Consider the following 17,838-nt stretch of genomic DNA (forward strand, 5'->3'; position numbering starts at 1 on the left):
GTTTTACTTTTCTTGCTTTTTCAATGAGAAGGGAAAAGGAGAGGATTTGAAACTAAAAATAAAACAATTTTTTAAAATGTCAATAATGCAGATTAAACCTTTAAAAAATAGAGAACTCATATGTGGCACCTGTTCCATCTTAAGATAGTTGTGATTAAGGTATACCTGAAAGGTATCTCAGAAATTGGACATGCACTCTTGGCATTGGTTTGGGTTTTTTGTCTAGAGACACTGGCCTTTTGAATGTTTGGCTTAGTATCTGAAGTGTCTTTCTGGCTCTAGGCCCTGTGCTTTTGCTTGTGCTCAGAAATCTAAAGTGAAAGTGTTCCACTAAGGAAAAAGATATGTCCTATTCTGTGCTGGCACAGAAACGTGGGAAGGAATTAGAAACTGATAAAACAGAAGAGGGGAAAAAAGAATTTTCTAACAATTCAAGTTGCCCAACAATGAAACAGGATATCTTATTAAGATGTGAAGCAAAGTAGTAGTCTGTGAAAGGTATTAGTACTTTGGAGAGGAAAAAAAAGAATAAACAGTATTAATTTTTGAGAAGCTTAAAATTGACTAAAAACCAAATAACCTAGCAAAATAACAAAGTTAAAATGATGCCAATGTATACTTCAAGGAGACTTTATTGGAACCAACGAAGATGCTCTTTCCATATCCGAGTTATCTCAAATCTCTCCATACTTCAATTCACCCTCCATTCAGCCACCAAAGTTATTCTAAAGCTTATATTTGACAATGTTACTATCTTTACTCAAAAACCTCTATTGTATCCAGGATCAAATAAAAAATGTTCTTATTGGCATTCAAAATTCTTCATAATCTAGGCCTTGTCCTTCAACCTCCTTATGCCTTGTAGCCCTCCATATACACTTCAATCCATTGACACAGATCTCCTTGCTATTCCACAAACAAGACACTCCATCTTGACTCCTGGCATTTTCTCTGGCTATTCCCTATGCCTGGAACACTTATTCCTCATCTACTACTACTAACTAGCTTTCCTGGCTTAAAATTCCAACTTCTATAGGAAGCTTTTTTCAGGCTCTCTTAATTCTAGTGCTTTCCCTCTGTTAATTATTTCTTATTTCCCATATATAGCTTGTTTGCATATATTTGTTTGTTTGTTGCCTCCTCTATTAGATTGTGATCTCCACAAGGGCAGGGACTGTCTCTTGCCTCTTTCATATTCCCACTGCTTAGCACAGAGCCTGGACTAGAGTAGGTATTTAATAAATGTTTATTTAGTAATTTATTACTTTCTAGGCATGGGGACAGACTATACAAAAGCTAGAAGAAATTAAATGGAGTATCATGTATAAGGCATAGGACATACTGACAGCCTAATGGATATATCAAAATGGATATCCCATTGGCAAATCAGTCCCCAATATGTATAAAACAAATCCCCCAAACCATCTCTCTTCCATAGTTCCCTATTTCTATCAAGGGTCCATCACACTTTCCATGTTTGTTACCATAATTCCTTATACATTAACTCCTCACTCTCCTTTACCTCACATGTCCAATTAAATACAGCAGACATAAAATTGACCTCTAGGGTTTTAGTCAACTAGAAGCTCATCACAAGCCAGTATTATGACACAGCAGTCACAAGAGTGAGTACATTCTTGGACTGCATCAATAGAGTCATAACTGGAAAGTATCCAGAAGATGACAATCAGGATGGTAAATAGCCTTCAGTCCATGTTATATAAGAATTGGCTATTATTTAGCCTGGAGAAAACTAAGGAAGTCTATGCCAGGAAAAACTTCCTAACAATTAGAACTATTCCAAGGTAGAATAGGTTCTTTTAATGGAAGCCTTTAATCAGAGGATAAATGAACATTCCCCAGCTAGGTTATAATGGGGATTTATTTACAAGTAGGAATTTAACTAACTTCTGAGGTTCCTTTCCATTCCAAAATTCTGATGATTTTATGACAATATTCACCATTACTTTTAATTCCCTTTTCTTTTCCATCACTAGTATCGTCTTCTTTTAAAAATATTTTATTTTTCCAGTTACATGCAAAAACTATTTTTTACATTTGTTTTTATTTTTTTATTTTAAGTTTGAAATTCTCTCCCTCCATCCATCTCCTGGTCCCTCATTAAGAAGGCAAGCAACTTGATATAGGCTATACATGTACCATTATACAAAACATATTTCTATATTAGTCACATTGTAAACCCCCCTCCCTAAAAAAAGCAATGCTTCAATTTGCATTTAGATTCCATCAATTCTTTCTCTGGAGATGGATAGCATTTTTCATCATAAATCCTTCAGATAGAGAACATATTATTTATAAGATTTATGGATAAGAGGAGAATTTATGAATAAAGAAGAGCTAGAGCATTTGAAATGTAAAATGGATAATTGAAATTTGAAAAGATTTTTGTACAATAAAATTGATATAGCCAAGATTAGAGGGGAAGCAATCATTTTGGGGGAAATTTTTACAGAAAGTTCCTTGGATAGAGGTTACATATCTAAAATATATATAGAACTTTGCCAAATATGTAAGAATCTAATCCATTTGCCAATTGATAAAAAGGTAAAAAGATATGAATAGACAGTAAATCAAAGCTATATATAATTATATTAAAATTCTCTAAATCATTATTGATTAGCAAAATCAAATCAGAACAACTTTGAAATATCATCTCATACCTTTCAGATTGGTTAAAATCATAAGAGGGCAAAATGACAAGTGTTGATACATTTGTTGGTAGAACTGTGAACTGATCCAACCATTCTAGAGAGCAATCTGGAATTATACTCAAAGAGTTATAAAATTGTTGACCCATGTTATAAGGAAGAGATAAGATTGGTAGGTTTTGCAGAGGGTAGAGACATGAAAGAGCAGAGTAAAGATTCTGAAATTCTGCTGGAAGGGTTAAGCTGTTACTAAGAGACAGGAGTCTCTCTCTGGATTTACCTGGGGAGACTGACTGTCTTTCCTGTAGTTGCTTATCTATCCTGATTTAGAATCCTACTTGCTCCCTTGCTGTTATCTGCTGGGTTTCCTGGTTATCCTGAACATCTGCATATCTGATTGTAAGACTAGGTTTGGATTCCTTTTGGATCTAGAACTTTTCCTTGGGCCCTGCCTAACTGCCATTGACTACTACCTCTGATACCACCTAAGGGGCGGGGGAGTTAGGGCAGATTTAGGTAGAGCAGGGGCTGGGGTTTTCTTTAGGTCAGAGAAGTGAGGATTAGTGTAGTTCAAACTCTATGAAGATTCCCTGTGAAGGGACTACTGTATCTGGGAAATTTTAGTTAGTTAATATTAGTATTTAGGTCATTCTAATTCCCTTTTATCCTTTTCCTTTAGAATAAACACAACTTTCCTGTTATTAAGTAGTCTGCGTGTATTGGTCTCGTGAGGTCCAGACTCTGCCTGGACTGGGTTTCTGTTGGCCTTCCTAAACCACAGTTGTTGATCCATCAGATCCTACCCCCAATACCACCCTATTACACCCAACAATAGCACTATTAAATTTAATTCCTAAGGTGATCAAGGAAAAAGGAAAATAAACTATATATTCAAAAATATTTATAACAGCAATTTTTGTGGTAGCAAAGAAGTGGAAACTGAAGGGATATCTATCAATTGAAGTGGCTGAATAAGTTGTGGTATATGATTCTAATGGAATATTATTGTGCCATAAGAAAAGATGATCACAAAGATAATCACAAAGAAACCTGGGAAGAATTATTTGAAATGATACAAAGTAAACTGAGCAATATCAAAAGAACATTGTACATAGTAACAACAATAATATATTATGATCAACTGTGAATGACTTAACTATTATCAACAAGGCAAAAATCCAGGATAACTTCAAGAGACTTATATCAAAAAAGGACATGCACCACCATAGAAGAAGACAGAGTCCAAATGTAGATTGAAACATACTAGTCTTCATTTTATTTCCTCTATGAATTTTTCACTAGTGTAAGCAATGTGTCTTGTTTTTCAACATAACAAATGGGGAAATATGTATTATACGATACTACATGTACAACCTATAACATTGCTTGCCTTCTTGACATGGGGGATAGGACAGGAAGGGAGAAAATAATCTGGAAAAAAGAGAAAAGCACTAAAGTCATTCACAGTTGATTATTGTACAATATTGCTATTACTGTAAAAAATATCTCTTGGATATGCTCGCTTCACTTTGCATCAGTTCATGTAAATCCTTTGTATTGATTTAGAATCTTGAACCTTAGAGACTACACCCCCCATTTCCCACAACCCCCCATTCCTTTACCTGTCATGTGTCATTGGTTAATTTGGTATTCAGTTTTGACTTCCTCCACACTGGGGTTCTGGCCTGGAAGCTCCCTCTCTGCCTGAACCAGCATGGAGGAAGGGAATTGCTGGCTAGGTTTCTCTGTTGTTTTTTTTTACTTTTTCTTTGCTCTAAGTTGATTTTAATAAATAGTATTAAAATAATACTTGGAGTATTAAATATTAATTTTAATTTTTACACCTTCCAGTTTTTTCTGAAAGCTTCCTGCTTGCCATTTCTTATGGCACAATAATATCCCATCACAATCATATTCCACAACTAGTTCAGCCATTCCCCAGTTGATGGACATTCTCCTCAATGTCCACATTTTTGTCACTACAAAAAGAGATGCTATAAATATTTTTTGTACATATAGGTCATTTTCCTTTTTTTCAGAATCTCTTTCCTTTTCTTGGATATAGAACTAGTAGTGGTATAATTGAGTCAAAGAGTCAAAATAGCCCTTTGGACATAATTCCAAACTGCTCTCCAGAAGGGCTGGGTCACTTCAACTTGATGCTTTCCTTTTCTATCATATTAGCCAATGTGCTAGATGTGAGGTGGTATTTCAGAGTGGTTTTAATTTGCATCTCTAATCAATAGTGATTTAGAATATTTTTTCTTGTCCTATAAGCAGATATGATTTATCTGAAAACTGCCTGTTTATATCCTTTGACCATTTATCAATTGGGGAAACACATGCATTCTTATCAAATTTTTATAAATCCTTACTTTCTGTCTTATAATCAATACTATGTAGTGGTTCCAAGGCAGAAGAGCAATAAGGGCTAGGCAATGGGGGTTAAGTGACTTGCCCAGGGTCACACAACTAGGAAGTGTCTAAGGCTACATTTGAACCCAAGACGTCTCATCTCTAGGCCTGGTTTTCAATCCACTGAACTACCTAGCTAATCCATATCCTTATTTTTTTGCCTTTTTATTATCAGTTTTTAAATTTGGAAATTTTATTTAATTAATTAATTTAGAATACTTTCCCATAGTTACAAAATTCATGTTCTTTTCCTCTCCTCCACCCTCCCCCTCCCATAGCCAACATGCAATTCCACTGGCTTTTACATGTGTCATTGATCAAGACCTACTTCCATATTATTGATATTTGTACTAGGGTGATCATTTAGAGTCTATATCCCCAATCATGTCCCCATCAACACATGTGATCAAGTAGTTGTTTTTCTTCTGTGTTTCTGCTTCCACATTTTTCCTCTGAATGTAGATAGTGTTCTTTCTTATGTGGCCCTCAAAACTGTCCTCGATCATTGCATTGCTGCTAGTAGAGAAGTCCACTACATTCAATTGTACCACAGTGTATCAGTCTCTGTGTACAATGTTCTCCTGGTTCTGCTCCTTTCACTCTGCATCAATTCCTGTAGGTCATTACAGTTCACATGGAATTCCTCCAATTTAGCTCAATAGTATTCCATCACCAACATATACCACAATTTGTTCAGCCATTCCCCAATTGAAGGGCTTCCCCTCATTTTCCAATTTTTTGCCACCACAAAGAGCATGGCTGTAAATATTTTTGTACAAGTCTTTTCCCTTATGGTCTCTTTAGGGTATAAATCTAGCAGTGGTATGGCTGTGATCCATATCCTTATAAATTTGATTCAGTTCTCTATATATTTGAGAAATGAGGCCTTTATTTGAGAAACTTGCTATAAAATTTATTTCCTAATTTTCTGCTTTCCTTCTAAACTTAGCTCTCTTGGTTTTGCTTGTGCAAAACCTCTTTGATTTAATGTAATCAAAATTATCCATGTTATATTCCCCAATGCTCTATCTCTTGTTCAATCATAAATTTTCTCCTTATCCATCAATCTGATAAGTAAACTATTCCATGCACCACTAATTTACTTATAATATCATTCTTTATGGCTAAATCATGTAATTCACTATGAAATCCATTTCTGTTTTATTGGGAGAACTTCTCATTCATATACCTAGCAATAGTTACTAAATGTATATTTTTTCTTCTATCCAACTTCCTCCACCCTCCGTTTAGCTTTCTCTGTATTTTATTTCACTCTGTACATCTCCTCTAAAGGGTTTTGCTTCTGACCACCACCTCCCTCAATTGCCCTCCCTTCTGCCAACCCCACCCCCCCCTCCTATCCTTTCCCCCACCTACTTCCCTTCAGGGTAAGCTATATTTCTATATTCAACTGATTGTGCATATTATTTTCTCTTTGAGCCAATTTCAATGAGACTAAGGTTTGAGTGTTGTCCCTACCATCCATCTCCTCCTCTACTGTCTAAGCTCTATGTGAGATAATTTGCCCCAATTCTACCTCTCACTTTCCCCTTCTCCCAGTATATCCCTTTCTAACTTCTTCCTTTATTTTTTTTTTTGGTAGATCATCTCACCAACTTACTCATGCTTTTTGGTAAACTCCTCCTGAATACCCTCATAATGACAAAGTTCTTAGAAGTTATAAGTATCATCTTCACATGTAGGGAGGTAAACAGTTTAACCTTATTGAATTCCTTATGATTTCTTTTTCCTGTTTACCATTTCATGCTTCTCTTGAGTCTTGTACTTGAAAGTCATATTTTTATTTAGCTCTAGTCTTTTCATTGGGAATGTTCGAAACTCCTCTATTTCATTAAATATCTGTTTTTCTCCTGAAAACTGAAAAACTGAAAAAATTTCAGTTTTGTTGAATAAGTGATTCTTGATTGAAATCCAAGTTCCTTTGCCCTCCATAATAGTATATTCTGCCCTCCAATCCTTTAATATGGAAGTTGCTAAATCTTGTGTTTTCCTGATTGTGATTCTACAACATTTGAATTGTTTCTTTCTACCTACTTGCAATATTTTCTCCTTGTGTGGGAGCTCTGGAATTTGGCTATAATATTCCTGGTAGTTTTCATTTGGGTATCTCTTTAGGAGGTAACTAGTAGAGTTTTTAAATTTCTATTCTATCCTCTGGTTCTAGGATACCAGGGCAGTTTCCCTTATTAGGATCTTTTGTTTTATCATGGCTTTCAGGGTAGTCTAATAATTCTTAAATTATCTATCCTGGATCTATTTTTGAGGTCAGTTGTTTTTTCTGACAAGATAGTTCACATTTTCTTCTATTTTTTTCATTATTTGATATTATTTTATTGTTTCTTAATGTCTCATGGAGTCATTAACTTCCATTTATCCAATTCAATTTTTAATAAATTGTTTTCTTCAATGGGCTGTTGTATGTCCTTTTCTATTTGGCCAATTCTACTTTTAAAAAGTGTTTTTTTTCTTCAGTGAATTTTTGAACCTCTTTTACCATTTGGCCTATTTTTGTAAGATGTTATTTTCTTCAGTACTTTTTGTGCTTCCTTTACCAAGCTGTTTATTTTTTTCATGACTTTCTTGCATCACTCCCATTTCTTTTCCAAAAATTCTCTAACTTCTCTTATTTGAATTTTAAATCCTTTTTTGAGCTCTTCCTGGAATGTTTTTTGGGCCTGAGACAAATTCACACACAGGAGTTGGAAACCCAGTTACAATTTCAGGGCAGAAAAGAGTGATTTTAGTCGCTCACAGGCCAGAAGGGAACTGACCCCCATCTCTCCTTATATCATACCACCTTGGAAGAACTGAAAACTTAAGGACCCCCAAAGCTAACTTAAAAATAGCAGCAGGAAAAAAAAACACAGAAACTCAAGATAGTGCCTACTCCACTGAAAACAGAGCCTAATTTTAACAGAAAGTTAAAAGTCAAGAAACAGACTGCAAAAAATAAGCAAACAATAATTAAAAAAAAACTCACCTTAGAAAATTACTATGGTGACAGGAAAGATTAAAACACAAACTGAGAAGATAAAAATATCAAAACAGCTATATGAAAAGCCTCAAAGAAAAATGTGAATTTGTCTTAGGCAAAATAAGAAAACGTCTTAATAAAATAAAATAAAATAAAATCTTATCACAAAACAACTGAAAATAACAACTACACGTAGAAAATAGTTCAAGGATTTTTTTATTAAATTTTTTTTATTAAATATTAAAATTGTTGGACTTTTTCAAAAGTTCTGGTCAAAAAAAAAAGTTTAGACACAATACTCCAAGAAATCATCAAAGAAAACTGCCCAGAACTTCTAGAACTAGTAAATAAAATAGAAATTAAAAGAATTCATCAGTCACCACCACAAAGAAATCCCAAGATGAAAAGGCAGAGGAATATCATTGCTAAGTTCCAGGGCTCCTAGCTTAAGAAGAAAATACTATAAGCAATAAGAAAAAAATGTAATCACTGTGGTGCTACAGTCAGAATAACACAAAACTCACCACTTTCAACATTTAAAATAATCAAGTATTGTAACACAATATTTCAAAGAGCAAAGGAACTGGGTTTACAACTAAGAGTAACTCAGAAAAACTGACCATAATTACACAAGGGAAAAATAGATAATTTAATGAACTAAAGAAGTTTCAATTATTCTTTGGGGAAAACTTATAACTCCAAAGAAACTGATTTTTAAGAAACATAAGAAGATAAATAAGACCAATGATAAGGGACCTAAAAGGTCAAATTGTTTACTTCTTATATGTAAAAATGTCATCTATAACTATTAAGAATGACATCATTGGGGGTAGCTGGGTGACTCAGTGGATTGGGAACCAGGCCTAGAGATGGGAAGTCCTGGGTTCAAATCTGGCCTCAGACACTTCCCAGCTGTGTGCCCCTGGGCAAGTCACTTGATCCCCATTGCCTATCCCTTACCACTCTTCTGCCTTGGAACCAATACACAGTATTGATTCCAAGATGGGAGGTAAGGGTTTAAAAAAAACAGAATGACATCATTACCTGGGGAGTTTGAAAGAGACAGAAGACATGTGGTTAACCTGAATATAATGAAATGAGCTAAAAATAATAATGAAATGGAGAAGGAAGAGGTAAAATGGAATAATTATCTCATATGAAAGGAATGAATGGAAGAACTGTCACAGAAAAGGGGATGAGGGGTGGAGGGCTAGTAATACTAGGACCATACTCCCATAAGATCTGGGTTAAAGAAGGAATACTGTGGAAAGGAAACCAGACTAACAGTTTGTGTGGGGGAGGGACAACTGGGAGTGGCAGTTGGGTCTTGTGGCTAGCACTTCCTTCCTGCCGGGAGAGGTCTTGTGTCCTGGTGTTGGAGGAGAGGGGAGCTGGTTCAGTCCAGTCTGGAGAGTGGCATGCTCTTCTTGGTTTAGCCCAAAGACACAGGCTTCTAAAGGTTAGAATTGTTCTCGTTTGCTTTCTGTGTACTGCTAAGATTCTGAATTAGAACAACGAGAGTAGACGGGAGTGGGACAAACTCTCCGCCAGCCTCTGGGGCCTGGCCTCAGGTCTGAAACTGAGAAAAACTCCAATCCCAACTAGTTATTAAACTTTATGTTATTTGAATTCGCAGTCAGATAAGGGGACTATCTTTTCTGGTCATAGAGGGAGCTGAACTTCAGTTTCAGTCATTCAAAGACAAACTGTCCTTATTGGACCCCTGCTGTTTCCTCTCATCAGGGGGCATCTCCCTCCCTTGCCTCACCAAGCAATATTCCCTCTCTCCCTTTAACCCCTCCTTACCCCTATACAAACCTCCCATTATTCCCCATTTATCCCGTTTTCCAATCTTCCTATTTCCTTTCCCAATAAATATTACAGTTTTTGGCGAGCCAACTAGGAGCCGAACCTAGAATCTTCTGATTCTTAATGTGCAGAGATAAAAATACTTGGGTGTATACCTGTCAAAACAAACTCAGGAACTATATGAATATAATTATAAAACACTTTTTACACAAATAAAGTCAGATCTAAATAACTAGAGAAATATTACTTGTTTATGGATGGAAGGAGCTAATATAATTATAATAACAATCCTACCTAAACTAATCTACTTATTCAATACCATTCCAACTAAATTACCAAAAACTTATTTTATTGAACTAGAAAAAATCATAACAAAATTCATTTAGAAGAACAAAAGAATAAGAGTATCAAAAGAATTAATAAAAAATGTAAAGGAAGGAAATCTGGCAATAGCAGATTTTAAATTGTATTATAAAGCAGTAATTATCAAAACTTTCTGATATTAGATAAAAAATAGAAAGTTAGATCAGTAGAATGGGACAGACATACAACAAATAGTATTAAAAATAACTATATTTGACAAAAACGCAGATCTAGGATTTGGGGATAAGAGAGCATTATTTAGTAAAAAAAAATTGTCGGGACAACTGTAAAGTAGTTTGGCAAAAAATAGGCATAGGCTAATATTTTATACCATTCATAAGATAAGATCAAAATGGATAAGTGATCTAGATATAAAAGGAGATGCCATGTTATCTATCAGATTTATGGACACAAGAGGAATTATGAGTCAACAAGAGATGGAGAGCATTGTGAGATATAAAATGTTTAATTTTTAGTATATTAAATTGAAAAAGGTTTTGTACAAAAAATAAATGTCACCAACATTAGAAGGAAAGAAGAAAATTAGGTGGAAATTTATAGACAGCCTCTCAGATAGAGGTCTCATATATATAAAATATATAGAGAACTTTGTCAAATATATAAGAATAAAAGTCATTCCTCAATTGATAAGTGGGGAAAAGATGAATAAAGTCATATATTTAGGTATATTAAAATGCTTTAAATCACTACTGATTAGAAAAATGAAAACCCGAACAATTCTGAGACATCATCTCATACCCTCAGATTGGCTAAAATGACAAAAGGACAAAATGACAAATTTTGGGGGGGGAAATTTGGTGGGAAAATAGCAACACTAATAAAGTGTTGGTATTGCTGTGAACTGATCCAACCATTTTTTTTTTTGGAAATTTTTATTTAATTAATTGCTTTGAATATTTTTCCTTGGTTACTACATTCATATTTTTTCCCTCCCCTTCTCTGAGCCCCCTCCCATAGATGACACACAATTCCACTGGGCTTTACATGTGTCGTTGATCAAGACCTATTTCCATATTATTAATATTTGCATTGGGGTGATCATTTAGAGTTTATATGTCCAATCACATCCCCATAAACCCTTGTGATCAAGCAGTTGTTTTTCTTCTGTGTTTCTATTCCCACAGTTCTTCCTCCTCATGTGGATAGTGTTCTTTCTTATAAGTCACTCTGAAATGTCTTGGATCATTGCATTGTCACTAGTAGAGAAGTCCAATACATTCAATTGCACCATAGTGTATTAGTCTCTGTGTATAATGTTCTCCTGGTTCTGCTCCTTTCACTCTGCATCAATTCCTGGAGGTCATTACAGTTCACATGGAATTCCTGTAGTTCATTATTCCTTTGAGCACAATAGTATTCCATAACTAACAGATATCACAATTTGTTTAGTCATTCCCCAATTAAAGGGCATCCCCTCATTTTCCAATTTTTTTCACACCACAAAGAGTGCAGCTATGAATATTTTTGTTCAAGTCTTTTTCCTTATGATATCTTTGGAGTATAAACTCAGGAGTATTGTGGCTGGGTCAAAGGGTAGGCAGTCTTTTAGCGCCCTTTGGGCATAGTTCCAAATTACCATCCAGAATGGTTGGATCAATTCACAACTCCACCAGCAATGCATTAAGGTCCCAGTTTTGCCATATCCCCTCCAGCATTCATTACTTTTCCTTTGCTGTCTTTAGCCATAATTATCTTTTATTAAAAGGTATATTGTTTTACAAATAATCTTGTATTCTAAATATGTAATGTGCTGGTGCTTTATCTTTCTGAAAAAAACATTAGGTGCTTTTTTCTATGATTTCTGATATCTTTTGACTTCATTATAGAAACTTTTATATCAGCTACATATATCCATTTACTATTTTCTTGTTAACAGTTTGCTATATAGACCCAGTTGGATTTCCTGAAACTGTCACAATATTGTCAATCCTTTATTCTTTCTTTAAATTTGGTATTGATTTTCACCTTTATTTTAGGCAGTTGTTGACCTTTGAATTTATCTTAGTGAAATTTTGAAGACGAATGCCAGAAGAAAAGATAGAGGCACAAATATTATCTCAGTTTTCCAAAATGTGATGTGGAAAGGTTGATTTCTGGGGACAAAAGCATACTGCAAGTTGGAGTTAAGTCGTGAAAAATTTTTAGAACTACTTTCAAATATTTGGCAAACATTTGGAAAGTAATATGGCAATCACTAGAAACCAACATTCATTTACTGATTATAAGAAATTATAAATATCAATTCCTATTGATCTACCATCGCAGTATTTCATGTAAAAAAAGAACTGAAGAATTTTTAGGCAATCATTAATTTAATATGAGTTAACAATATTTATATATTTACTTATAAAGCTAATGCTACATTAATAGAAATTAGAGTATGGTGGGGGCAGCTGGGTATTGCGGATTGAGTGGATTAAGAGCCAGTTCTAGAGATGGGAGGTCCTAGGTTCAAATCTGGCCTCAGACACTTCCCAGCTGTGTGACCCTGGGCAAGTCCCTTAACCCCCATTGCCTAGCCCTTACCACTCTTCTGCCTTTGAACCAATACTCAATATTGGTTCCAAGACAGAGCGTAAGGGTTAAAAAAAAAAAGAAATTAGAGTATGGTGATTGAAATAATAGTCCTTCTGTTCTCTAGAATAGTCAGACTAAATCTGGAACATCTTCATTTCTGGCCACCATACAGTAAGAGTGAAAGTGACAAACTAGTGTTACTTTAGAGGTCAAGCAATAGGTCAATTCAATAATTGGCTAATTGAATAAACAGGTGATTCCTTTTAAAATTTAGACAATTCTTTTATTCAGGTAGAATAATGGTTTGCAAAAGTAGTCTGTGATCCATGATTGACTAGAAAGGGTGCTGACAAAGTTTATACACTAGTCAGAATTGAAAGTACAGAATGTGCTGGAGTCTTAGTTGAGATTCTAGCAAGAGCTAAAAGAGCAGAGGCTTATTATATTCATTGACCACTCCTGGAAAGCCACCAATTGCAGTTTGAGGACACTGCTGTTATCACTGAAATCATGGATAAGAAGTTATGAACCAAGAAAAGCAAACAAGAAAGGCAATTAGAAGATGGAAGAAACAAAGTATCCTTGGGAAAGTTCTTATCTAGCATTAATCTATTTCCTATTTTTCCTGTTCCTTTTTCCCATATCCTTTTCCAGTTTTGTTTTCTTTTCTTTGTAGTACAGTGAAAGAATATAGACGACCTGAGTCAAATCCCACTTCTGACAATATGTTACAGCTATGAATTTGGGCAAATCATTTAACTTTACTAAGTCTCAATTTCCTTACTTGTAAAATGGGGCTAATAATTTTTGCACTAGCTAATTATCATAGGATCATAGAATGTAGAGCTAACAGAACTTGGTTGTCATCTAACTACCTTCGTTTTATAGCTGCCAAAATGATCCATTTAACCAAAAATCTGAGAATAATTACATTCCAATGAAAATTTTACATGAAAACTACCCATATGTGACCATTCTGTATTATGCTTTTTCCATTCAAAGAAGCAAGATAATCTTTTTAGATGTTTAAGTCAAAAGAATCTGGAATTTGGAACCATGTGAGAAAAAACATTCTAACATGTTTCAAAAGTGAAATAGACTGTCTCAAGGAGGAGGAAATTCTCCATCACTAAACATAGTCAGACAGAGACTAGATGACCACTTACTAGACAGTTTGTAGTAGTACTCCTGAACTGGGAAAGAAATTGTGCTAGATAAATCTCTGAAGTCCATTCCCACTCTGAGATTTTATGATTTCATAAACCTAATAATTCCAAGAAACAGTGTTTCCAAGTAGACATTATCTACAAAACATTTTATTAGGACAAAGTATATTAAGCAGCAATCAGCTTATTGCTGACAATATTTTAATATTCTGGCCTAGACAAGTATGTCAAACTAGAGAATTTCTAAAGTCCCTTCCAATTCTGAACTTCCTTAAAGAGATGAAATTCATAGACATAGAATACTGGCACAAGAACATGTCTGTCTGGGTCACCTCTTCCTGGAAGCCTTCCCTGGATCTTCAAATTGGAAATGATCTTTCTTACATCTGGAACTCAGTACATAGTTAACATAATCAATTTTGTATTATAATTATTTGTGCATGCTTTTTCTCTGCTAGATTATTAAGGCAAGTACTGTATCTTATTTGCCTTTGTATCTCACAGAATCTCAGGGCTGGAAAGAAGTTCAAAGGACATCTAGTCTAATCTATACCTGAACAAGAATCTCCTCTTACCACATTCCTGATAAATGGTCATTTTTCTACCATGATCTTCCAAGGCAGTCCATTCTATTTTTTGGAAATGGTTCTTCACAAAGATCACAAGTCTGCATATTACTTAGTTTCTAGCAGTGATCTGTACACATTAGACATTTAATGATTATTAGATTGCCACTTAATGGGCAGGCAATCCAACCTAACTGAGTAGAAAGGCACCCTGAGGAGTATCTGGGTGGCTCTGTGGATTGAGAGCCAGGCCCAGAGATGGGAGGTCCTAGGTTCAAATCTGTCCTCAGACACTTCCCAGCTGTGAGACCCTGGGCAAGTCACTTCACCCCCATTGCCTAACCCTTACCACTCTTCTGTCTTGGAACCAATACACAGTATTGATTCCAAGATGGAAGGAAGGAAGGAAGGAAGGAAGGAAGGAAGGAAGGAAGGAAGGAAGGAAGGAAGGAAGGAAGGAAGGAAGGAAGGAAGGAAGGAAGGAAGGAAGGAAGGAAGGAAGGAAGGAAGGAAGGAAGGAAGGAAGGAAGGAAGGAAGGAAGGAAGGAAGGAAGGAAGGAAGGAAGGAAGAGAGAAAGAGAGAAAGGAAGAAAGGAAGGAAGAGAGAAAGAGAGAAAGGAAGGAAGGAAGGAAGGAAGGAAGGAAGGAAGGAAGGAAGGAAGGAAGGAAGGAAGGAAGGAAGGAAGGAAGGAAGGAAGGAAGGAAGGAAGGAAGGAAGGAAGGAAGGAAGGAAGGAAGGAAGGAAGGAAGGAAGGAAGGAAGGAAGGAGGAAGGAAGGAAGGAAGGAGGGAAGAAGGAAAGGAAGAAAGGAAGAAAGGAAGAAAAAAAGAAAGAAGAAAGGAAGAAAGGAAGAAAGGAAGAAAGGAAGAAAGGAGGGAAGCTACCATTTCCCCGCAGATATCTAGGTCTGTATGCCAAGGTCAAGAGTTCCAGGAGTAAGAATATTCCACAGACCAATAATCCTGTGTCTAGCCTGGCCCCCTCATGACTATAATTTAACCTCTATGAAAAATGGATCTTCCATTCTTGCCATCACTAGCATCAACCACTAACTTTCATTGTCAGGAAAGTAAGAGTGCTGGGAACTATAATGCTTCCTACCCCAAGAGCATTGGACATATTTCTAGCTCAGATGATGATGCCATTATCCAGGGGAGCAACTCCTATGCAGATGGTTGGCCATTTCTACCAACTACTGACCAATTGCTACCCATAGGACAGCTAGACAGTGTCTAGCTGACACAGCAGGACCTCCCAGTGGAAGGACAGGGAGTGTCACATGTGAGGCAAGTTAAACCACTGCCACTACTTTGAACCCTCAGACTCCCCTCAGACTTGACTGAAGAAAGCCCTTATTCCCAGAGCCCAAGGAAGAACAGCATTGCCCTCAAAACATCAACTCTCCTTGACTGCAGCCCGAATTTTCTCTGGGGAGAGGCAGCATCTGTCTTCTCATCAGTCAAAATCACTGAAGACTAGAAAAAGACACTGTCTGCCACCAAAGATCTTAAGGATTGTCAAATGGTTTAGTATAGGTAATGGATGTAGTCTTATCAATTGAAATAATATGAAAGGAAATTAATTATCATCTGCTCTGGGGCTTTTAGACCAACTTGCAGCTGAGACCTCCTGCAGGTATTATCTCCCTCTATTAGAATGTGAGTTCCCTGAGAATAAATACTGTCTTACTTTTCTATTTGTATCCCACACATTTAACATAGCACTTTGCTTGTAGTAAGCAAATTAATTAATGCCTTGTCATTCATTCATTCAACTGTTTTGTGGTTTTAAAATATATGGGTAGTCTTTTTCTAGTGTTCAACCTCTTTAGTTGCAGTGAATATACATTTCAGGGAGAAAACCAGGACACAGCTAAGGGAGGAGGAATGTGAAGTAATATTGTCCAAAATTGGGCACAAAAATTTCAGAATATCCATCATCACCCATAATCAAGGACTTCCCTTAAGACCGCAGCTGAAAATAAAGATACTGAAATATGAATATTGACAAAATCATCAGGAGAACTAAAATAGAATGTATAGGAGGGCAAGTTTATATTCACTGTAGGATGAGCACTTCCAAAAATCTATAATATTAATACCGCACTTTGGTCCTATTTTCTATGTTGTAAGATGACAAGGGTTTCATAAGGACCCTTAGTTTTCCAATGAGAATTCCCATAAGATAATAGAAGAAAGAAATGCCAGGGCAGCCTGGTGTGTTTGGTTTGGTTCCAGTGCCCCATTTTTTGTTGCATATAAGTTCTCCTCATTGCTGATCTATTCTGTAGTCACCACAAAGCAGATCATTGCTGAGAACCCTGCAGGACCAATGAGCCTGTCTGTTCCATCAAATCTGCAGCAACATCCAAGTAACTTACATTAGCCAGATTCTCCCACATCTAGGCATTGTAGTTACATAACAGTTAGCATGAAGAACAATGCTTTTCTTCATTTAATATCAAAAATGGATTGAATATTACTTTCAGTTTCAAACAAAGTTGGTCTGTCTAGGGACATCTTATTATAGTCATTATGAAACAAGCAAGCTTAGTAAGAGGGCAGTGTTATAGAGAAGATGATATCAAATCCTTTAAAGTACACTCACACTTCTAGTCTCACCAAATTATATCTCAATGTTTATGAATATTATACAGTCAAAGCCATAAGTTTCCTAGAATTTACATATTAGTAGAAGAGGCAAAGATAAATTTGATTAATAATATTATATGCTAACTATATTAAAAGATTTCAAAATAAAATGTTACGTGAGGTCAAAGGGAGAAGATTACTGACAGTAAGCTTCAGGGAAGGCTTTGTAGGAAAGGTGGCATTTGAGCTGGGCTTTAAAGTATGGATAAGAATTAAATAGTCAACAAGAGGGGAAAAGGCATCCCAGGCATTGGAAACAGCATGATCACAGGTACAGAGGCAGAAAGGCATTTTTAATGTTCAGAGAACATGAGATGTGTCCATTTTGCCTGGAGCATGGAGGAAAGTGATATGAGAGCTGGCTAAAAAAGCAGGAGAGTCTCAAATTATGGAGAGCTCAAAGTCCCAAAAAGCAAAAACAAAAACATGGACTTTACTCAGTGGCTAATGGGTAACTACTAAAGATTTTTGAATAAAGGAATAAAAAAACTAAATCCATAGATTCATCTTATAATCAATCTACACTGTAAAATGTGGTAGTGGACTGGGAAGAGTGGATCATGAAAGTCTTATTCTAGAGAGATCTCACCTCCCCATGAAAGAGGCATTACCCTCCTCCCACTGTTGATAAGAAAAATATACTACAAAACTGGCTTTCATTTTTTC

At 35.8% G+C, this 17,838-nt stretch overlaps 1 protein-coding gene across 10 annotated transcripts in view; it reads right to left on the reverse strand.

Moving 5' to 3' along the window:
- The window catches only part of LOC100022326 (DNA polymerase nu), a 479,612-nt gene that overhangs the window by 234,938 nt on the left and 226,836 nt on the right, over positions 1 to 17,838 (reverse strand). The gene's annotated exons all lie outside the window — the stretch shown is intronic.

The sequence above is a fragment of the Monodelphis domestica genome, chromosome 6 (genome assembly GCF_027887165.1).
Source record: "Monodelphis domestica isolate mMonDom1 chromosome 6, mMonDom1.pri, whole genome shotgun sequence".
Classification (NCBI taxonomy): Eukaryota; Metazoa; Chordata; class Mammalia; order Didelphimorphia; family Didelphidae; genus Monodelphis; species Monodelphis domestica.